Source organism: Myotis myotis, unplaced genomic scaffold, assembly GCF_014108235.1.
Source record: "Myotis myotis isolate mMyoMyo1 unplaced genomic scaffold, mMyoMyo1.p scaffold_m19_p_3, whole genome shotgun sequence".
NCBI classification, from domain to species: domain Eukaryota; kingdom Metazoa; phylum Chordata; class Mammalia; order Chiroptera; family Vespertilionidae; genus Myotis; species Myotis myotis.
Genome location: NW_023416335.1, coordinates 29,466,215 through 29,487,120, shown reverse-complemented (window position 1 = coordinate 29,487,120; position 20,906 = coordinate 29,466,215).

Genomic DNA, 20,906 nt, shown 5'->3' with positions numbered 1-20,906 from the left:
CAGGCTGGGCTGAGGGATCCCCCTGAATGCACAAATTTTTGTGCACCGAGCCTCTAGTAATAATAATAATAGTAATAGAAACAGGTAGGAACCTCGGGAGATGAAGGATTTGTCTATGGCCTTGATCATGATGATAATTTCACAAGTGGATGCTTATCCCAAACTTGATGAGTTGTATACTATAATATGTGCTACTTTTTACGTGTCAATAATACCTTAATAGAGTGAATTTTTTTTAAAAAAAGTGTTAGTGGACTTATATAGAGGGTGAAAGAAGGAGAAAGGCAGATTGAGGTCAGAAATTGGTATATTTTAAATATTAGAAAGTAAAGAATTAATAAAAGTAACATTTTAGAAATGATTAAACCAAAAGCCATGCTAAGGATGAATTGGGTGGGGTGGGGGAGGGGTAGCAAATCTGAAGGCAAATCAGCCAGTCCAAAAGCCAAGACTATAAATACAGAAGTGAAGTGATAAAATAAAGATACCTATGAAAATGGAAATACACAGATGTGAAATATGCAGCAGTTATCAGAAAGTCGAAATCAAATATTCAACTCCACATTTTTAAATGTGCATGAAATGGAAAATGTTGTTGTCACTGACAGAAATAGGGAAATGTGGGAAAGGAGCTAATTTTAGTGGAAAAAAGGAGTTTGGGTTTTACTGAGTTGAACTTATTAATCCACAGTGGTTCAATATTACATAACTTTGATCTTCCAAAGGAAATTTTACAGTCTACGGCAGGGGGAGGCAAAAATGTGGCCTACAGGCAGATCCTAGTCTCCAAATGCTTTTAGGAATAAAGTTTTATTAGAACACAGCTTGCCAATTCTTTACATATTGCTTCTGGCTGTTTTTGCACTACCACAGCAGGTTTTGATCCATTGTGACAGAGATCATATGACCTGCAAGTCTAAAATGAAAAAAAAAAAAAAATTGAGGTTGACTACTTGTTGATAATGAGAAAGACACAGGTTCCCTAGTGGGCAGAGACAAACTTTCCAAAGTCACACATGTAACCATGGCATCATCAAGGCACTTCAATAGTTTCTAAGAAAACATAAGTAGATCCCATGAAATGGAATTTGAAAGGCAATTCTGATTCAAATGAAGAAAAGGAACATGCCCAAAAGCAGGAGATTGACTGACTAGTGTCCATCAGATAATCCACAGCTCAGATTTTCTGCAGTTTATGTACATAATTTTTAAGGATAGACATACAATCAAAGATACATATAAGAGAAAAAAGTGGCCTGCTGAAAATACTGTCACTATGCTAAAGTTTCAAGGCCCTGAAGTTAGAAAATGTTCATGAGTGACAAAAAGGACCTTGTAACCATATTCAAAATAAAAGAGAGAATGAGAGAGGCATAACAGAATGCAGAGAAGAGTGTGGGCTCTGGAACTGGTCACATGTAGGTTTAAATCTTGGCTTTGTCCTTTTCTTCCTAGGTGCACTTGGGTAGCTTTCAAACCTGTGTACACTGTGGCCTGATTGTGGTTTTTATCTGTAAAACACTGATGATAAGCAAACCTACCTCAGAGGGTTGATGTGAATGAAATATGTTTGGTACAGTATGTGGTCTATAACAAGAGTTCATTACATATTCACTCTTACCACCATTTTTTCTTTCTTTTTAAAAAATTCTTTTCAATTACAGCTTACATTCAAGACTATTTTGTACCAGTTTCAGGTGTATAGCTTAGAGGTCAGACAATCATATACCTGACAAAGTGCTCCCTTATTATCCCAAGCACCCGTCTAGCATTGAACATAGTCACACTTACCATCATTATTAATTAAAATAGTTTTAAGCATGCTTTGAGAATATTTTAGAAAGGGAAGCATAGGTTAAAAAATAAACTACAGAATAATATAATAGTATATTTTTTCTTAGTTTTTTAAGGTATAGTTGATAAATAAAAGTTGTATACATTTAAGGTCTATAACTTAATAAATGACATGCATATACATTAACAAAATGGTAATTTTAAACATTTGTCTGGAAAGTAAGAATAACCTGGAACCTGATAGGAGGAGAACAATCCTATATTATGAGGAACAGTTGACATGGGGTAAAGTAGACACAGAAGAAACTTCAAAAGTCATCCTGGTTGTGATGGGTTGCATGACTACTCCTAGAATCAATAGGTAAAAGTTATATGGGGCAAATTTCAGATCAGCAAGATCCCAATCACGTGATGCTTGTCTGAGCTTTCTGGAGGAGGAATAATTCATCAAATGAGTTCCCACAATGCCCCAGCCCTCCATAATATGAGTTACATGCATTTTCTCCTTTGATGTTTCTATCACTTTGGGAGGTTGAGATTTATCTCCAAGGGGAAGAGTTCCATGGGAATCACCTCTCAAAGGAATATTATAAGGAGAATTCCAATATTACATGGTAACAAAATCACAGAATTTATAATACTCATTCAAAATCCATGGGCTTTAGCCTTCATGATCTATTCCAGGATTGGCAGAAAGGAAGCAAGAGCCATACCTAGATGGAAGTTTAGAGGCTGGGGCACACTGGGAGGCTAGTGTTGGAGAGGGACCACACAGGACCATGCCTAACAGTACACACCCACTCGAGGACTTTTTTCTATGGGAGGGGTCATGATGAAAAGTAGAAAAAAAGTGTTTCCTGTGGGAAACTTCATTTATGGATTCTTCAGATCTTGTATTCTTAATAGGAGGAGAATGAAGAGAATATAGTTTCTAAAATTTAAAAAAAAAGAAGAGGTAGGGATCCAAGATGGTGACCAACAGGACAGCAGGCTGCAAGATAGTGTATGAGTGAGAGAGTGAAAGTAGAGTGTGTGGACATGCAGGGAGTGTCTGTATTTGTAAGGGAAGGACAGCTATATTCCATAGGACTATTGGGGGCTGGAAGACCAGGCTCCCCTGGCTGGGCAGCCTCTACTACTGCTGAAATCTTTCCTGGAGCAGCCAGCTCTGCAGTAAAAACTGCGCCATATTGGAGGGGAGAGTGGCTATGATCGGAAGCCCAGCCTTACCTTCAACTGGAGAGACGTTGGATACCTTCTGGAACCCTACAACCACATCACCCAGGGACCAGCTGCCTCAGCTGCGAACACATGAACACCGAGACTCCAGCCTCCCCAGCTGCAGGCATCTAAAAATTTTGTCCAGGGAGAGATAAAGTGGCATCGAATACATAGACAGGCCCTGTGCCTTCTCACAGAGGAGTTAGAAAGAACAGCTGAATCAAACAACATCCACCCGGAATTGGAATTGGCGAATTAAACACAGCTGGTGAGGCAATCAGTGGTCGGGAAGGTCAGAGATCACCTGGAGAGAGTTCTGCCTCCTCAGAATCAGCTCAGTGTTTGTTGTTTGGGTGTTTGTTGTTTACATTTTTTTATTAGTTGTTTGTTGTTTGCATTCATCTCAGAGTATTTGTAACTTGCATTTTTTGGATTAGCTGTTGGTTTTTTGATGTTTTCTCCCCATATACATATATTTTCTCCCTTCATTTTTTCTTCTCTTTCTTTTCTTTCCTACATTTTTTCCTTGTCTCAATATCATTTTTCCACTCTTTTCTCTCCATTAATTCTCTCTTCTCTGTGGGTCACCTTAATTTGGGGTTATTGGTATCATGAATACATTTGTGTCAGTGACATGTGCGTTGTGTCTTGTCATGTTTAATTTTGTGCTTTTAAGTCAAAGTAGGAGAGAGAGAGTGCTACATAACCAGACACCCTGAGAGGAGCAAACATGGGGAGACAAAGAAACAGCCCCCATACAAAAAAAGAGGAATCACCAGAAAAAGAAGTAAACGAAATAGAGGCAAGCAATATATCAGAGAAAGAATTCAGAGCAATGGTCATAAGGACTCTGAAAAGAATGGAAGACAAATTCAACAATATTTGTAAGAACCAAAAGGAAATGAAGAAGAACCAAGAAGAAATGACAAATGATATCACTGCAATAAAGAACACAATAGAAAGTAGCAATAATAGACTAGAAGAAGTGGAGGACTGCATCAATGAGCTAGAAGACAAGGTAGGAAAAAATATTCAAGCAGAGCAGCAACTGGAAAAAAAAGTTTGAAAACAGGAGGAGAGCCTAAGGGAACATTGAGACAACATGAAACGAAACAGCATCCACATAATACGGTCCTAGAAGGAGAGGAAGCTGGGCAAGGAATAGAAAACCTATTTGAAGAAATAATGACAGAAAACTTCCCTGATATTGGGAAGAAGAAAAAGCTCACACAAGTCCAAGAAGCTCACAGAGTCCCAAACAAGAAGAAGCTGAAAAGACTGACACCAAGACACACTATAATATAATTGTTAAACACCCAAGGACAGAGTAAGAATCATAAAGACTGCCAGAGAGAGACAGAAAGTTACCCACAAGGGAACTCCCATCAGACTATTGACAGATTTCTCAACAGAAACACATAAGGCCAGAAGGGGATGGAATGATATATACAAAGTCATGCAAAGCAAGGGTCTAAATCCAAGAATACTATACCCAGCAAGGCTATCGATCAAAGTTGAGGGGAAAATCAGGAGCTTCACAGACAAAACAGGACTAAGGGAGTTTATTACCACCAAACCAGCAATGCAAGAAATGCTTAAGGGACTGCTGTAAAAAGAAGAAATAAGAAGGGAAGAAGGAACACAGGCATAAAGACTAAAAATGGCGACAAACAAGTACCTATCAATAATAACTTTAAATGTAAATGGATTAAATGCCCCAATCAAAAGACATAGTGTTGCAGAGTGGATAAGAAAACATGACCCATATATCTCCTGTCTACAAGAAACCAACCTCAGAAAAAAGAATTCACACAGACTGATGTTGAAGGGATGGAAAAAGATTTTTCAGGGGAATATTAATGAAAAAAAAGGTGAGGTAGCAATATTTATATCTGAAAAATTAGACCTCAAAGTGAAGGCCATAACAAAAGATAAGGAAGGCCACTTCATAATACTAAAGGGAACAATTCAACAAGAAGACATAACTCTGGTAAACACAGATGCACCCAATACAGGAGCACCCAAATATATTTAAAAAAAACAAAAAACAAAACCAAAAACTTCTTGAGGATATCAAGGGAGAAAATGGCAGTAATACAGTCATAGTAGGGGACTTTCATACCCCATTATCACCATTGGACAAATCCTCTAAACAAAAAATCAGCAAAAAAACATCAATACTAAATGACTCACTAGATCAGATGGAATTAATTGACATCTTCAGAACATTTCACCCCAAAGCCACAAAATATACATTCCTCTCAAGTGCACATGGGTTATTTTCAAAGATAGACCATATATTGGGTCACAGGCAAAGTCTATTCAAATTCAAGAAGATAGAAATCATATCAAGCATCTTCTCAGATCACAATGACATAAAACCAAAAATCAACTACAATAAAAACAATAAAAATAAATCAAACACCTGGAGACTAAATAGCATGCTAATAAACAATGACTGGGTTACCAGAGAGATCATAGAAGAAATAAAAAGCATGGCAACAAATGACAATGAAAATACAACAATCCAAACTCTATGGGACACAATGAAAGCAGTCTTGAGAGGGAAGTTCATAGCTCTATAAGCCTACAGCAAAAATCAAGAAACAATGGTAATAAATCACCTAACCCTACAACTCAAAGAGTTAGAAAGAGAGCAACAAGAAAAGCCCAGCATAAGCAGAAGGAAGGAAATAATAAAGATCAGAGTGGAGATAAATGAAATAGAGACCCAAAAAACAATACTAAAGATCAACAAAACCAAGAGCTGGTTCTTTGAAAGGATAAATAAGATTGATGAACTTCTAGCCAGGCTCACCAAGAAGCAAAGAGAGAGGAGCCAAATAAACAAAATCAGAAATGAAAGAGGTGAAATAACAACCAATCCCACAGAAATACAAATGATTATGAAAAAATGCTATGAACAACTCTATTCCACCAAAATAGACAACCTAAATGAAATAGACATATTCCTAGAAAAATACAAGCTCCCAAAACTCAACCAAGAAGAATCAAAACACCTGAATAGGCCAATAACTACTAAAGAAATTGAAACAGAGATCAAGAATCTTCCAGCAAACAAAAGTCCTGGTCTGGATGGCTTTACAGGGGAGTTCTACCAAGCAGTCAAAGAAGAACTAAAACCTATCCTCCTCAGACTATTCCAAAAAAATTCAAAAGGAAGGCACACTTCCCAGCTCTTTTTATGAAGCCAGCATTACCTTAATCCCAAAGCCAGATAAAGACACCACAAAAAAAGAGAACTACAGGCCTAGATGAACATAGATGCTAAAATCCTCAACAAAATTCTAGCAAATTGGATTCAGCACTACATTAGAAAGGTCATACACCATGATCAAGTAGGATTTATTCCGGGGATGCAAGGATGGTACAATATCCGCAAATCAATAAATGTGATACATCATATAAACAACATTAAAGACAAAAATCACATAATCATATCAACTGATGCAGAAAAAGCATTTAACAAAATCCAACACCCTTTCTTGATAAAAACTCTCAGCAACGTGGAAATAGAGGGATCATACCTCAATATAATAAAAGCCCTATATGACAAACCTACAGCCAACATCATACTAAATGGGCAAAAACTAAACTCATTTCCCCTAAGAACAGGAACAAGATAGGGATGCCCACTTTCACCACTCCTGTTTGACATAGTATTAGAAGTACTAGCCATAGGGATCAGACAATAAAAAGAAATAAAAGGCATCCAAATTGGAAAAGAAGAAGTAAAACTGTCCTTATTCACAGATGACATGATACTATACATAGAAAACCCCAAAAACTCCATCAAAAAACTACTGGGCCTAATAAGTGAATTTGGTAATGTAGCAGGATATAAAATTAACGCCCAGAAATCTATGGCCTTTTTATACACCAATATTGAACTCACAGAAAGAGAAATGAAAAAAAAAATCCCAAAATCCCATTTACTACTGCACAAAAAAAAATTAAGATACCTAGGAATAAACTTAACTAAGGAGGTAAAAGACCTATATGCGGAAAACTACAGGACACTGAAAAAAGAGATAGAGGAAGACATAAACAGATGTAAGAACATACCATGTTCATGGATTGGTAGAATCAATGTCATTAAAATGTCCATACTACCCAAAGCAATCTATAAATTCAATGCACTCCCCATTAAAATACCAATGGCATATTTCACAGACCTAGAACAAACTCTCCAAAAATTCTTCTGGAATAAAAAAGACCCCTAATAGCTGCAGTAATCCTGAGAAAGAAGAACAAAGTAGCTGGGATCTCAATACCAGATATCAAGCTGTATTACAAAGCCACTGTTCTCAAAACTGCCTGGTACTGGCACAAGAACAGACATATAGATCAATGCAATAGAATAGAGAACCCAGAAATCGACCCAAACCACTATGCTCAATTAATATTTGACAAAGGAGGCAAGAACATACAATGGGGGCAAGACAGTCTCTTCAACAAATGTGTTGGGAAAATTGGACAGATACATGCAAAAAAATGAAACTAGACCACCAACTTACACCATACACAAAAATAAACTCAAAATGGACAAAGGACTTAAACATAAGATGGGAAACCATAAAAATACTAGAGGAATCCACAGGCAGCAAAATCTCAGACATATGCTGAAGCAATTTCTTCACTGATATAGCTCCTAGGGTAATGGAAACTAAAGAGAAAATAAACAAGTGGGACTACATTAAAATAAAAAGCTTTTGCACAACAAAAGAAACCATCAACAAAACAACAAGAAAGCCCACTGCATGGGAGAACATATTTGCCAATGTTATCACTGATAATGGTTTAATCTCCAACATTTACAGGGAACTCATACAACTTAACAAAAGGAAGATAAATAACCCAATCAAAAAATAGGCAACGGACCTAAATAGATATTTTTCAAAAGAAGGCATAAGGAAGGCCAAGAGACATATGAAAACATGCTCAAAGTCACTAATCATCTGAGAGATGCAAATCAAAATGATAATGCAGTACCACCTCACACCTCTCAGAATAGCTATCATCAACAAATCAACAAATGGTAAGTGTTGGTGAGGATGAGGAGAAAAAGGAACCCTCTTGCACTGCTGGTGGGAATGCAGACTGGTGCAGCCACTGTGGAGAACAGCATGGAGCTTCCTCAAAAAACTAAAAATTGAACTCTCCTTTGACCCTGTGATCCCACTTCTAGGAATATATCCCAAGAAACTAGAAACACCAATCAGAAAGGATATATGCACCCCTATGTTCATAGCGGCACAATTCATCATAGCTAAGATTTGGAAACAGTCTTAGTGCCCATCAGAAGATGAGTGGATTAAGGCACTGTGGTACATCTACACAATGTAATATTACGTGGCTATAAAAAGAAGGAACTTTTACCATTTGCTATAGCATGGATGGAACTGGAGAGCATTATGCTAAGCGAAATAAGCCAGTCAGAGAAAGATAAATATCACATGATCTCACTCATATGTGGGATATAATGATCAGCATAATTTGATGAACAAGCATAGATCCAGAGACAAATGGCAGGAAAGGGGCAGGGGCGGTTAGAAAGCAACCAAAGGACTTGTATGGATGCATATTAGCATAACCAATGGACACCGACACTGGGGCAGTGGGGGCTTGCCCCGGGGTGGGAATGGCTGGGGCAGGGGGTCAAGCGGGGCGGGGGGGAGGATACATATGTAAAACTTTAGACAATAAATAAAAATAGAAAAAAAAGAAAAACAAAATTATTCACATCAAAGGAGGAACATCTTTTAGAGGACATGTGGTGTACATTTTGTGTCTTTCCATTTCCTTATTTTCTTTTTTTTTTCTCCACGCTTTAGTCAGATATCTTACCCTTCAGGACCAAAAAGTTCTGTAATTAATCTGATGGTTATTTTCATTCTCATTTGTCTTTATGATCCATAGAAACACAATGCATGGACCTCGGTATTGAAGAAGTGGAAAGTCAGGTGGGAGAAGAGAGGGAGGGGCTTTTTCTTTCTTCTTCCCAAATGACAAGGCTAAGAAACCACTTCTAAAGCCTTTCCAATGACACCTGACCTTTGAAAGCACTGTCATCACCAGGGTCATTTCCTTTGTATTTTCATGATAATTTCCATAAACCTTTGAGGGCTGCTTAACTTCTGGTTGGACCCTGATTTCTTGATTGCCACCATTTCTTTGCCTGCACAATGGGGTTAGTTTCCCTCTTTTGTACCAAAAAGGTCACTAACAACCCTGTCAACACCAGGGTTGACTCTTACTGAGGAAAAAAGTTAGTTTTTATGTGACCTACTAAGTAGTGTTCAAAATAATTTCTACAATTAAGCTTTAAAAGTATTCTGAAATACAGCAAAATTATTGGAAATTTTAAAAAATATTTGTGTAACCATCCAATGAGGGCACTTGGATGGTCACATGCATTTGGCTATATCATTCCAACACCTCTGTGAATAAAACAAAAAAATAAACCAAAAAAACAAATGTTATTCTCTTTTTCTATAGTCACTTTTATTATTAAGACTACTTTGAAGATGCAACAAAGTGTTTTGGTGGTTTGAGGTGGGATTTTTTTTGGTATTTGCAACATTGGTTTATCTGCCTTTCTGTCTAGTGGTTGTCATAGTTATTGCTCCCTTAATTTCCATGAGAAAAAAAAAATACAGGAACAGAAAAGTAGTGTCCCCTAACATTGGTTTCTGAGAGTGAGTGTGCATAACATAACCTACTGAATGGAGACTATGTAATGAAAGAAATACATAAGAATGCTAACGGCACATTTATGAATGCAATGTATTGTACCAATATGGGTGTGCAGTCATAGCCACCCTAGGCTGACTTAAAGTGTTAAACAAAACCCCCTCAAACTTAGATGCTCCAAGCATCACTCAACAGTCTAGGACTGACATTTAATTTGGAAAGATGTGACTGTCCTTCATATTTCCTGTGCTCTTTATGAACCTGTTTATCAAATGTATAGAACACTTTTGTTTATGATAGTTTATGATTAATCATTCACCAAGGACCCAGCACTTTGTACCTGTTATTGTCAAGTATTTGTTTGGACTGCATTTGACCCTTTGTACCAAGTGGTCTGTGTTGGAACCTTAAAAACAATCCACTTCAATGAATGTGAGTATGGTACTTCTTGAAATCCTGTGACTCTGTTGCTATAACATTCTGCTATACAAGAGAGGCCAAAACTACTGTTTCAGTTACAAAATCAAATTTATTGTCACCCAGAAATACATCTATTCATTTTGAGTTACTTCTAAGCATTCTGAAGTGAAATTTTAAACACTGTTTGAAACAATGGATGGCCATTTTGTGGCCAAAGGGTATTGCATGGAGTATATCTCTTTGCAAAAAAACAAGAGCAGGCTGACCTGATCTGCCCTCATCTTTGCTGTGGGTGATGGTCAAAGTCCTTTGCAAGTAGTACACCTCAAGGAAGTATATCCATACATCTGATTACTTAGTCACCAGAGGATCTCAACTTCCAAAACAACAGCACAGGTCAGAAGGAAGAATAGAATGCATTACTGCATTTGTTTAATCAGTCGCTGTTTAGACCTCTCAGATGAGTCACTGCCTCAGTTTTCATGTCTTCTTCTTCACTCACACAGACAACAAATATTCATTGCAAGGCTGCCATGTATGATATATCTTGCAGAAATCAATCAGGGTGGTCTGTAAATTCCAGGAATTATAATCTCTCTCCGGGCATGAATATGCCTAATTTAACTTTAAAACAAAGTTGTAAATGTGCCTGCCACATGTCTGATACAGATAATAATTGCCAAGCATTCAGAGCAGTATTATATATTTGTAATCTTTTATTCAGAGACCATTACAGAATAAATAGATTTGGGGTTAAGGAATGGAAAGTAAAACTTTGATGGGGGGATGGGGGGGGTGCCAGGAAAAGGAAGTAGAGGCAGTAAAGTTAGTGGGCCAAGAATTAATTGAGGAATTTTTGCTAGACAGGAGAGTTCATTAGCAGGATTAGTTTGAAATGTGACTAAAAATGGAGGCAATGTAGGTCTCTTATTTTATTACTAGTAGCCCAGTGCATGAAATTCATGCACCGGGGCATAGGGGTTTTCCTCCACCCAGCCTGCACCCTCTCCAATGGGGGACCCCTTGGGGGATGTCCAACCGCCAGTTTAGGCCTGATCCCTGTGGGTCAGAAATCCCTCTCACAATCTGGGACCCCTGGCTCCTAACCACTCACCTGCCTGCCTGCCTGAATGCCCCTAACTGCCCTCCCCTGCCCACCTGATCTCGCCCTCCAACTGCCCTCCCCTGCTGGCCTGATCTTGCCCCCAACTGCCGTCCCCTGCTGGCCTGATCACCCCTAATGGCCTCTGCATCAGCCCCCACCACCATGGCTTTGTCTGGAAAGAAGTCAGACGTCCGGAAGATGGCCCGTCAACCCAGTCTAATTAGCATATTACCCTTTTAGTAATATAGATAGATTATATAGGATAGGATTACTTAAATGGGGAAGGGGAAGGAAGCCTTTTCCATCAGGAGGAGATGCTCTTGGCAGACAAAAATACAAAATCCCTATATCTGGACTGAAAGCCAGCCATCTGCACTATACTGCCAAACCAATCATTAAAAAATTGAACCACTTTCTTACACCTTACACCAAACAGCTGTTGTCCTTAAAACCCATACTCAGCCCCCACCTTAGGTTCTGCCTTTACACCCAGATTAGGTTCTGATTGGTTTGTTCCTATGCCAGTCAGTGTTAAAAGCTCTGCCTCCTTGGCAGCCATTGGCTCCTCGCACTTCACCCAGATTTGGTTCTGATTGGTCAGTTTCTATGCCAGTTGGCATCTCTGGACCTATCAATGGGCCTGATCAGAGAGGCGGGGCTTATCAGCAGCGCCAGCAGAGGACCAAGAGAAAGAGAGGTGCGGCTGCTGGCCAGGCCTGGAGCAAAAGAGAGAGGAAAGTGCTGACCAACAGCTGCCACAGAGGCTACAGATCAGGCCCTGCTTCTCTCTCTGTGCCTGATCTGCAGCCCCCTCGGCAGTCGGGTGCCTGCAGGAGCGACAGTCAGTCAAGTCTTCAGTCCTTTTGAATGTTATGGACCCTGGGTTTTTATATATTAGGATGAGTTCTGATGAGCTGTTAAAAGATGGGAAGAAGGTGCAAATTATTAGGCAAAACTAGAATAACTGTTTAAACTCTAGAAGTAAGAGAACAGACTACATAATATTTTTACATGTCAAACAGTGATATTGACAAATATTATATTTTCATACCACTTTTTTTAATTTAAGAATTTATCCATGAGAAATCTGATGTACTTCTTATCTGATCTCAGAAGGTGCAAATCTATCTAAATAAATCAATAAGGAATTCTCAAAATATTTTAAAAATAATTTATTTAAATTGACATGTCTGCTCTCCTGGGTTATGAGCTTAGACCTCAAAATATATGTTGATGGAAGCAGTGAGAAGTGTGAATTGACTCATTGTTTGTTGGTAGTTCTTTTTTTTTTTTTTTTTAGATAAAATCCAATGATGCTCTTTATGTTCAAATCAACAAATATCAAATCTAATAACTAGAAACTATGCCAATATAATAACACCAGGTAAGACTGCTAATTTTTGCTAACAATTATTTTCAAAATGACAAGTGATCCAAAATGTCAAAGAAATTTCATTTCTTAAAAATGCTTCAAAATTCCAATACTTACCTTGGAGGCAAAGGAAGAAGCTAACTTTAGAGGTAACATGGGACCATAGCCGGTTTGGCTCAGTGGAAAGAGCATCAGCTGCAAACTGAAGTCAAGGGCACATGCCTGAGTTGTGGGCTCAATCCCCAGTGTGGGGTGTGCAGGAGGCAGCAGACCAATGATTCTCTCTCATCATTGGTGTTTCTATCTCTCTCTCTCTCTCCTTTTCTCTCTGAAATCAATAAAAAATCCATTTTTTTTAAAAATAAGATATTAAAAAAATAATACTGTGGGGGGTTCTGTTCAAATATACACTTGTATACACTCCACATTTATTCATTCACATATTTATTACTTCCTACATTTTTTCATGAAACATTTATCAAGAGTCTACTACATTCCAAAATGAACTAATCCTTAAAATTAGGTTATCTCAGAAATAAAAGGTTATTTATTTTCTTGCTCATTGAAGCTGTCCTTTGGAAAGGGACAGCTGTAAAACAACGACTAATTTAATCTTCTCTTCAACTTAAATGTACTCCATGCCCTGGAAAATAAAAGAACTAATAAGAAAATTTCCCTCAGACAACTTGCTCTTTGGTTCATCTCCAATCCATAGTCTCACAGTATATCTATCTATATAAAAGCCTAAGCAACCATTGCAACTGAATGGATGACCGAACAGGCTGCGTGGGGCAACCAGACCAGCAAGGGGGTTAGTGAGGGACAACCAAGTGACCAAGCAGCAGGCTGCATGGGCGACCAGGCTGGCAGGGGAGTTAGTGAGGGGTGACCAAACAACCGAGCAGCAGGCTGCATGGGGTGACCAGGCCGGCGGGGGGGGGGGGGGCAGTTGGGGGCAATCAGGCAGGCAGAGGCAGTTAGGGGTGATCAGGCCAGCATGGGGGCAGTTAGGGGCAACCAGGCAGCCGAGGGGGGCAGTGAGGAGGGATCAGGTTGGCAGGCAGAGGTGGTTAGGGGTGATCAAACTGGCAGGGGTGGGGGGACAGTTAGGGGCGATTAGGCAGGCAGGCAGGTGAGTTGTTAGGAGCCAGCAGTCCAGGATTGTGAGAGGGATGTCCCACGAGGGGTCTTGGATTGGAGAGTGTGCAGGCTGGGCTGAGGGGACCATCCCCTGCCATGCACGAATTTCGTGCACCAGGCCTCTAGTAACTCTATAAGCTTCTATATTTATCGTCTCCTGGAATGTGTTTGAATAAGACCATCTGTGAATGCATTGCAAAAACATATCTATTATCATTTTAATTCATGTTATGGATGATTCCCTTCATATGTTTGAAAACATGGAATTCTGAAAAAAAAACCAAGATGGCGACATAGGTTAACGCCGGAGATTGCTGCCTCGAACAACCACTTCAGAGATATAACTAAAGGACAGAACGGACATCATCCAGAACCACAGGAAGGGTGGCTGAGTGGAAATTCTACAACTAGGAGGAAAGAGAATATCATACCCAGACTCAGAGGAGGCGCAGTGCTGAAGTGAAATACTCAGGTGCGGAGTGCGCGCGCAGAGCGGGCTGGCGGCGAGGGCGTGGTTGTTGTTTTCAATCGGGAGGGAGTTTCAGACTCTGAGCTCCAGATCCCGGCAAGTCTCTGGGGACCCAGACTCAAACGGGAGAAGCGGGACAGTCTGGCTTCGGTCGGAACTCGAAGGCAGCTTTCTCTCCAAGGTTTGCAGTGGTTTCTGGGACTCTGAGAGGCAGAGCCCCTAGGGACGGAACTGAGAGCCGCCATAACTCCTTGCTCCACCCGCCTTGTAGATCCCCAGGGACCTGCCCCGCCCAAGCCCTGCGCAGAGCCATTTGCCAGATAGCCTCAGGCAAACGCTAGATTAGCACCGCCCTAGAGATCCAGCACAGAAGCTCTCCCACTGCAGACACAGCTGACTCTCATAGCCAGTTAGCCTGGAGGTCAAATCACCCCTGGTACTGCCGACAATCAAGGCTTAACTACAACAAGACTGCCCACAAAGACCACTAGGGGGTACACCAAGAAAAGATAAAAAAAATGCGGAGACAAAGAAACAGGACGCAAATGTCAGAAATGGAAGATATAGAGCTCAAAACCACACTTTTAAGGTCTCTCAAGAACTGTCTAGAAGCTGCCGATAAACTTAGTAAGGCCCTCGAAAAGACTGGTGAGACCGCCGATAAATGTAGTGAGATCCTCAAGAAATCTAATGAGACCCTCGATGTTGTGATAAAGAACCAACTAAAAATTAAGCATACACTGACTGAAATAAAGAATATTATACAGACACCCAACAGCAGACCAGAGGAGCGCAAGAATCAAGTCAAAGATTCGAAACGCGAAGAAGCAAAAAACACCCAACTGGAAAAGCAAAATGAAAAAAGAATCCGAAAATACGAAGATAGTGTAAGGAGCCTCTGGGACAGCTTCAAATGTACCAACATCAGAATTATAGGGGTGCCAGAAGATGAGAGAGAGCAAGATATTGAAAACCTATTTGAAGAAATAATGACAGAAAACTTCCCCCATCTGGTAAAAGAAATAGACTTACAAGTCCAGGAAGCACAGAGAACCCTAAACAAAAGGAATCCAAAGAGGACCACACCAAGACACATCATAATTAAAATGCCAAGAGCAAAATACAAAGAGAGAATCCTAAAAGCAGCAAGAGAAAGAAACCCAGTTACCTACAAGGGAATACCCATACGACTGTCAGCTGATTTCTCAACAGAAACTTTGCAGGCCAGGAGGGAGTGGCAAGAAATATTCAAAGTGATGAATACCACGAACCTACAACCAAGATTACTTTATCCAGCAAAGCTATCATTCAGAACTGAAGGTCAGATAAAGAGCTTCACAGGTAAGGAAAAGCTAAAGGAGTTCATCACCACCAAACCAGTATTATATGAAATGCTGAAAGGTATCCTTTAAGAAGAGGAAGAAGAAGAAAAAGGTAAAGATAAAAATTATGAACAACAAATATGCATCTATCAACAAGTGAATCTAAGAATCAAGTGAATAAATAATCTGGTGATCATAATAGAATCAGGTACATAGAAAGGGAATGGACTGACTATTCTTGGGGGGGAAAGGGGTGTGGGAAATGCGGGAAGAGACTGGACAAAAATCGTGCACCTATGGATGAGGACAGTGGGTGGGGAGTAAGGGCGGAGAGTGGGGCGGGAACTAGGAGGAGGGGAGTTATGGGGGGAAAAAAGAGGAACAAATGTAATAATCTGAACAATAAAGATTTAATTTAAAAAAAAAAGAAAACATGGAATTCTAATATATGAAAAAATACCTCTTATTGCTTTGTTGCCTTTGATTATCCTTAAACTTTTTTATATCTTCTTTAGGCTATAGTACATTCCAAAACAACAATTAAATCTTGATCATTTACAGGAATTAACAGGGACATAGCCACTCAAAAAGTTTTATTGAAATCTAATTCACAAACCATAAAATTCACTCTTTTAAAGTGTACAATTCAGTGTGGTGTTTTTTTAATACAGTCAAAGAGTTGTGAAACTGTTGCCATTGTGTAATTGCCACTTATCTACTTTCTGTATCTATGGATTTGTCTATTCAGAACATTTTATATAAATGAAATCACATAATATGTGACCTCTTGTTATTGCTTCTTTTACTTAGTATAATGTTTTCAAGGTTCATCCATGTTGTAGCATGTATTCAAAATTCATTATTTTTATTTTTTATAAAATGTTGAATATTCCATTGTATAAATATACCACATCTTGTTTATCCATCCATCTGTTGATGAACATTTGGATTATTTCCAATATGGCTATTATGAAAAATGCTGATAAAAACATTTGTGTACAGGCAGGTTTTTACATAGACATAAGTTTTCAATTCTCTTGAATACATACCTAGGGGTAGAATTGATGGGTCATATGGTAATTCTATATATTTAATATTTTGAGGAATTTCCAAAGTGGTTTCCAAAATGGCTGCACCCCTTTACATTCCCACCATCAATGAATGAAGAGTTCTAACTTCTCCACATCCTCACCAACACTCAAATTTTGTCCTTGCATGTGAATGATGTGTCTGAATTTCTCTGAATTCATTTCAAAGCACACTATAACACTCTTTTTGTGTGGAGGTAAGGATACTATCCTTTTTCATGCAGACAGCTTCTCAAATCTCTGTGTCATCCTGCAACCAGGATATTAGGATTTCTGAAAGGAAATTCCTTGCAGCCATTGCATACTCTCCAAGTGGCACAGTCATTCTCTCACACTCTCCCTGGTATAAGAAGGAGCATGGTCCTGGGGCCTTCAATGGACCTCCCTAATGCATACCGAGAATATAGTGTGCAAGCTGAGGGAAATCAGGTGATGCATGTTCTTTAGGGGTGTTAGGCTGAAGAACTCATGATTTGTCTCCATGTCATCAAGGTTATTTACTAGTATACATTCTAATTGAAATGTTGACTTTTCTTTTGATTACTATGCATCTTATATGAAGCCAGTGCCCAGTAATCTGATAAAGTTTTTGGAGTGCTAATGGTCAAATATTTCTGTCAGGTGAATTCCTTAGGCAAAATTAAGATGCACAGCATGCTCCAAGATGATAGTCAGGAACAACTAACTTAGTGAGTTTCAAGAATTCATGATTTGAATAATATGTTTAATTCACACACCTTTAAAAAGTTAGGACAGATTGCTAATGACCTACAAATACTTGAAATTCTATTGAAATACTATCATGTAAAAATTTATAATGTGCTCAGAGTAAGAGTTCAATCTTACCCGATATGAAGCTAGCATAAGTAAACAACCGCAGCATATGCCTGATTTAAGATATGAATGTATAGGCTAAACTGAGCCAGATATTACAAGATAAGGTAAAGGGTCTTTAGTAAATTATGTTGGTATGTATACATCACATGTTACTATTTGAGACTGTTAAATCACACACTCACTCACACACACACGTATATACACACACAAGCATGAACACATAAATTATTGGACAACACCATCCATACAATTTTACTCTCAAAACACTACTCTCATAAAGTGCTTTGCAGGTCCTAGCATGTTTTAGTCCCTGAAAAAAGTTTGCTAAATAACTATAAGTGTTGCTAAAAATCATTCAATAATACAAGTCTCAAAGTATTAATTTCCCTTTGTTGTTACCTTTTATACTCTTATTGTTCTGGATATTGAGTCAATGTCAGTGGCTGATGATTTTCTCATGAACAAAATGGGGCAAATGGGAGAGGTTGCAGTCTATCTCTACAGACCTATAGATTCTTCTATTTCTAACTGGGCATTGTCTCCATTCTCTACCTCCTGGTACTGACCAAAATCTTTACACTAGATGAAACAAACCTAGCAACACACTTTCTTACTTGCTCAAGATACTATAACCTAGATGAAAGATTATAGCTAGAACCACTCTACTGCCTCAAGTACATTGTTAGAACTTGGGGGATCTTTATACATGACTTCAACTTGGCTAGGCTACCTACTGGCAGAAGGCAATCCAAAAGTTCAGTGTGTCAAATGCTCCGTGAAGACTCTAGAGAGAATTGCATGCCCCACTCCACCCTTAGGGACCTCCATCACAGAACCTCCACCACCCTCTGCACTCATCTGCTCACATGTCCATCTGTCCCTAGAAGGTAAGCAATGGGTCAAGAATCAGGTATTGATCATCTTTGTATCTCCAGTGTCTGCCATATGGTAGGCATTTGATAAATGTATGGCAGTTGATCACCATCGTCCCCTAAATCTCTTGCAATGGAAAGAATTCTATTGACACTTCCACTGAGTGGCACGTATTTGTTAGCATAGAGGAAGTAAAACTTTATCTGTATGTTCTTAGGGCCTCCAGCTAGGCCTTAGAGTTAAATTGATATAAGACAGACTAACAGATGAAAGCATGTAGATTTTTGCATGTATATGATAGGACTTATGAAAAAATGAAGATCCAAAGAAGTGGCAAAATGTTAGTGCCCATATACTAGCTTGAACAAAAAGAGGTAATTGTGGAAGGCAAAGTAACTAAAAAATACAGGGTGACTAAAGGAAGATAAGAGTTATTGTAACAAAATCTCTTTGTACAGATTTCTCTTTGCTTCCACTCCCATCTCTGGTGATAAGAATGTGTCTTTCCTCCTGGTACAAGGGAGAGCAACTTTCACATGGAAGTTTCCTGTTTAAAGGAAGAAATGTGGGGACAGTGTCCTTCTTGCTATTTTTCAAGTGACTTTAACTCAAAATAAGCCTTAAGCCAAAGTGGCATATTTTCAGGTGACACATTCTGCCATCCTTCATTTGTTTATGCAGATGATGACTGTAACCCCTTCATAAGGTTGCTTTAAAGAAATGAATGAATTGTAGGTGTGTGCATGTGTGCGTGTGTATGTTTGCGTGTTTTAGAACAGTGCCTGGCATTTCATCAGTGCTACATAAGTATAAATTATTGCTTCCAGTTTAAGAAGATGATCTATCCAGGTAAATGATGTTTCCACCATATTTTAGTCCAGCCTGGCTCCCTGATATGATACTGAATCATGTCCAGCATGGCCAGGGGTTAACCTGAGGAGAGGTGGTGAAGGATTAAAGAAGACAGACAAGAGTATACAGTTGGGGCCAGGTAGGATCACTGTGCCTGGATGAGGAAACAGTGACATAGCCTGTAAGCTGAAGCTTTATTTTATAGTCAGATCACACAAAGCAAAACAAGGGCAAGATGTTTACAATGTTCTTGTGAATTTCAAATCTATTTTGTTACTCAAGCCTTTTTTTGGCAGCACTTGCTGCACCTCCCACAGCCCATTAGCTACCTAGGAACAAGGGAGGGCTATAAGGTCATGCTTAATTGTGCTAGCAGGGCTCTGCCCTCCAAGCTGGGACTTGTATGTGGCTCTGCCGCAGGTCAGTTCGAGGCTTGACCCTATAGCCGCTCCCTACATGATACCACCTTTAAAAGTGTGAAAATTCAAATATATTTACTTTGCACACAATTTCACATGACTTTAATTTAAACTAAACTTGTAGCTTATAAAAATAAATGTATTCATTTAGTTAGTAATCAAAGTCCAAACAAATCCCTGGTCATGAAGCATCCAATTATTCTTTTGTTCTTCCCAACTATGGACACTAGCAGAGGAGAGAAGAGAGGGTTTGCTCTGGGAAACTGAATGTTAGCTGTTTATATGTCATTATATTATCTATTATCCAAGTATTTGTCTTGATCTGTCTATATTATAAGCTCCTTGACCATTTTGCCTCATTTAATATTAAGATGCTCACCCTAGAGCAGCGGTTCTCAACCTGTGGATCGCGACCCCTTTGGGGGTCAAAGGACCTTTTCACAGGGGTCGCCTAAGACCATCGGAAAACACATATTTTCGATGGTCTTAGGAACCGAGACACCGCTCCTCTATCCGTCTCCAGGCGGGTCCGCCCACATGCAGATATGCCCACACACGAGTACCCGGCGTATTAAAGGGTCGCGGCATTAGGAAGGCTGAGAACCACTGTCCTAGAGGCTCTCAATAAGCATTAATTGAATGAGTAATTGAAAATAAACCTACATGCATTTTTACTCAAATCCAAGCTTTTGCTAAGCTTTAACTTTCTTGATCCTTACCAGTCACCAAGAAAAAAAAAAAAATACAATCAGTGATAAGTCCCTTTTTAATCTTAAATTCCACTTTCATTTTTGTTTCAATAACAAACAGTACAGGTTTGATATAATTTATGAATTTAACTTTGAACTACACCTAGAAAATAGCCTGAGCATATGCCTAAACTTCCCTTTGCAAGAATCTCTAATTATATTGGCTCATGTAACCTTGTCTTATTTAAAGTATGTATCCTGCTCTTTGTCTACTTTAGGCAACTAGTAAATGTGAATGTGGAAGGGTCTGCTCCATGCTGGGGAGATTAAGCTCAGTGCAGACATAAAAGGTGGAATTCAAAGTAGTTGGTTAAACAATGGTGCATGCTTACTTTTCATTCTCAAACTACCAACATTTAATGTCCAGTTCTGTAACAAAAAACTTAAATCACAGTTTGCAGTTGAAAGAGAGAACATACAGCCTACACTTGTCACCCCAGGCAACCTCTGGGGTGAAAGAAATCCATTCCCACCAACCTTAATTGAGACCCATTTTCTCCTCAGTAGAAACTCTACTTTTTCATCTGGCTT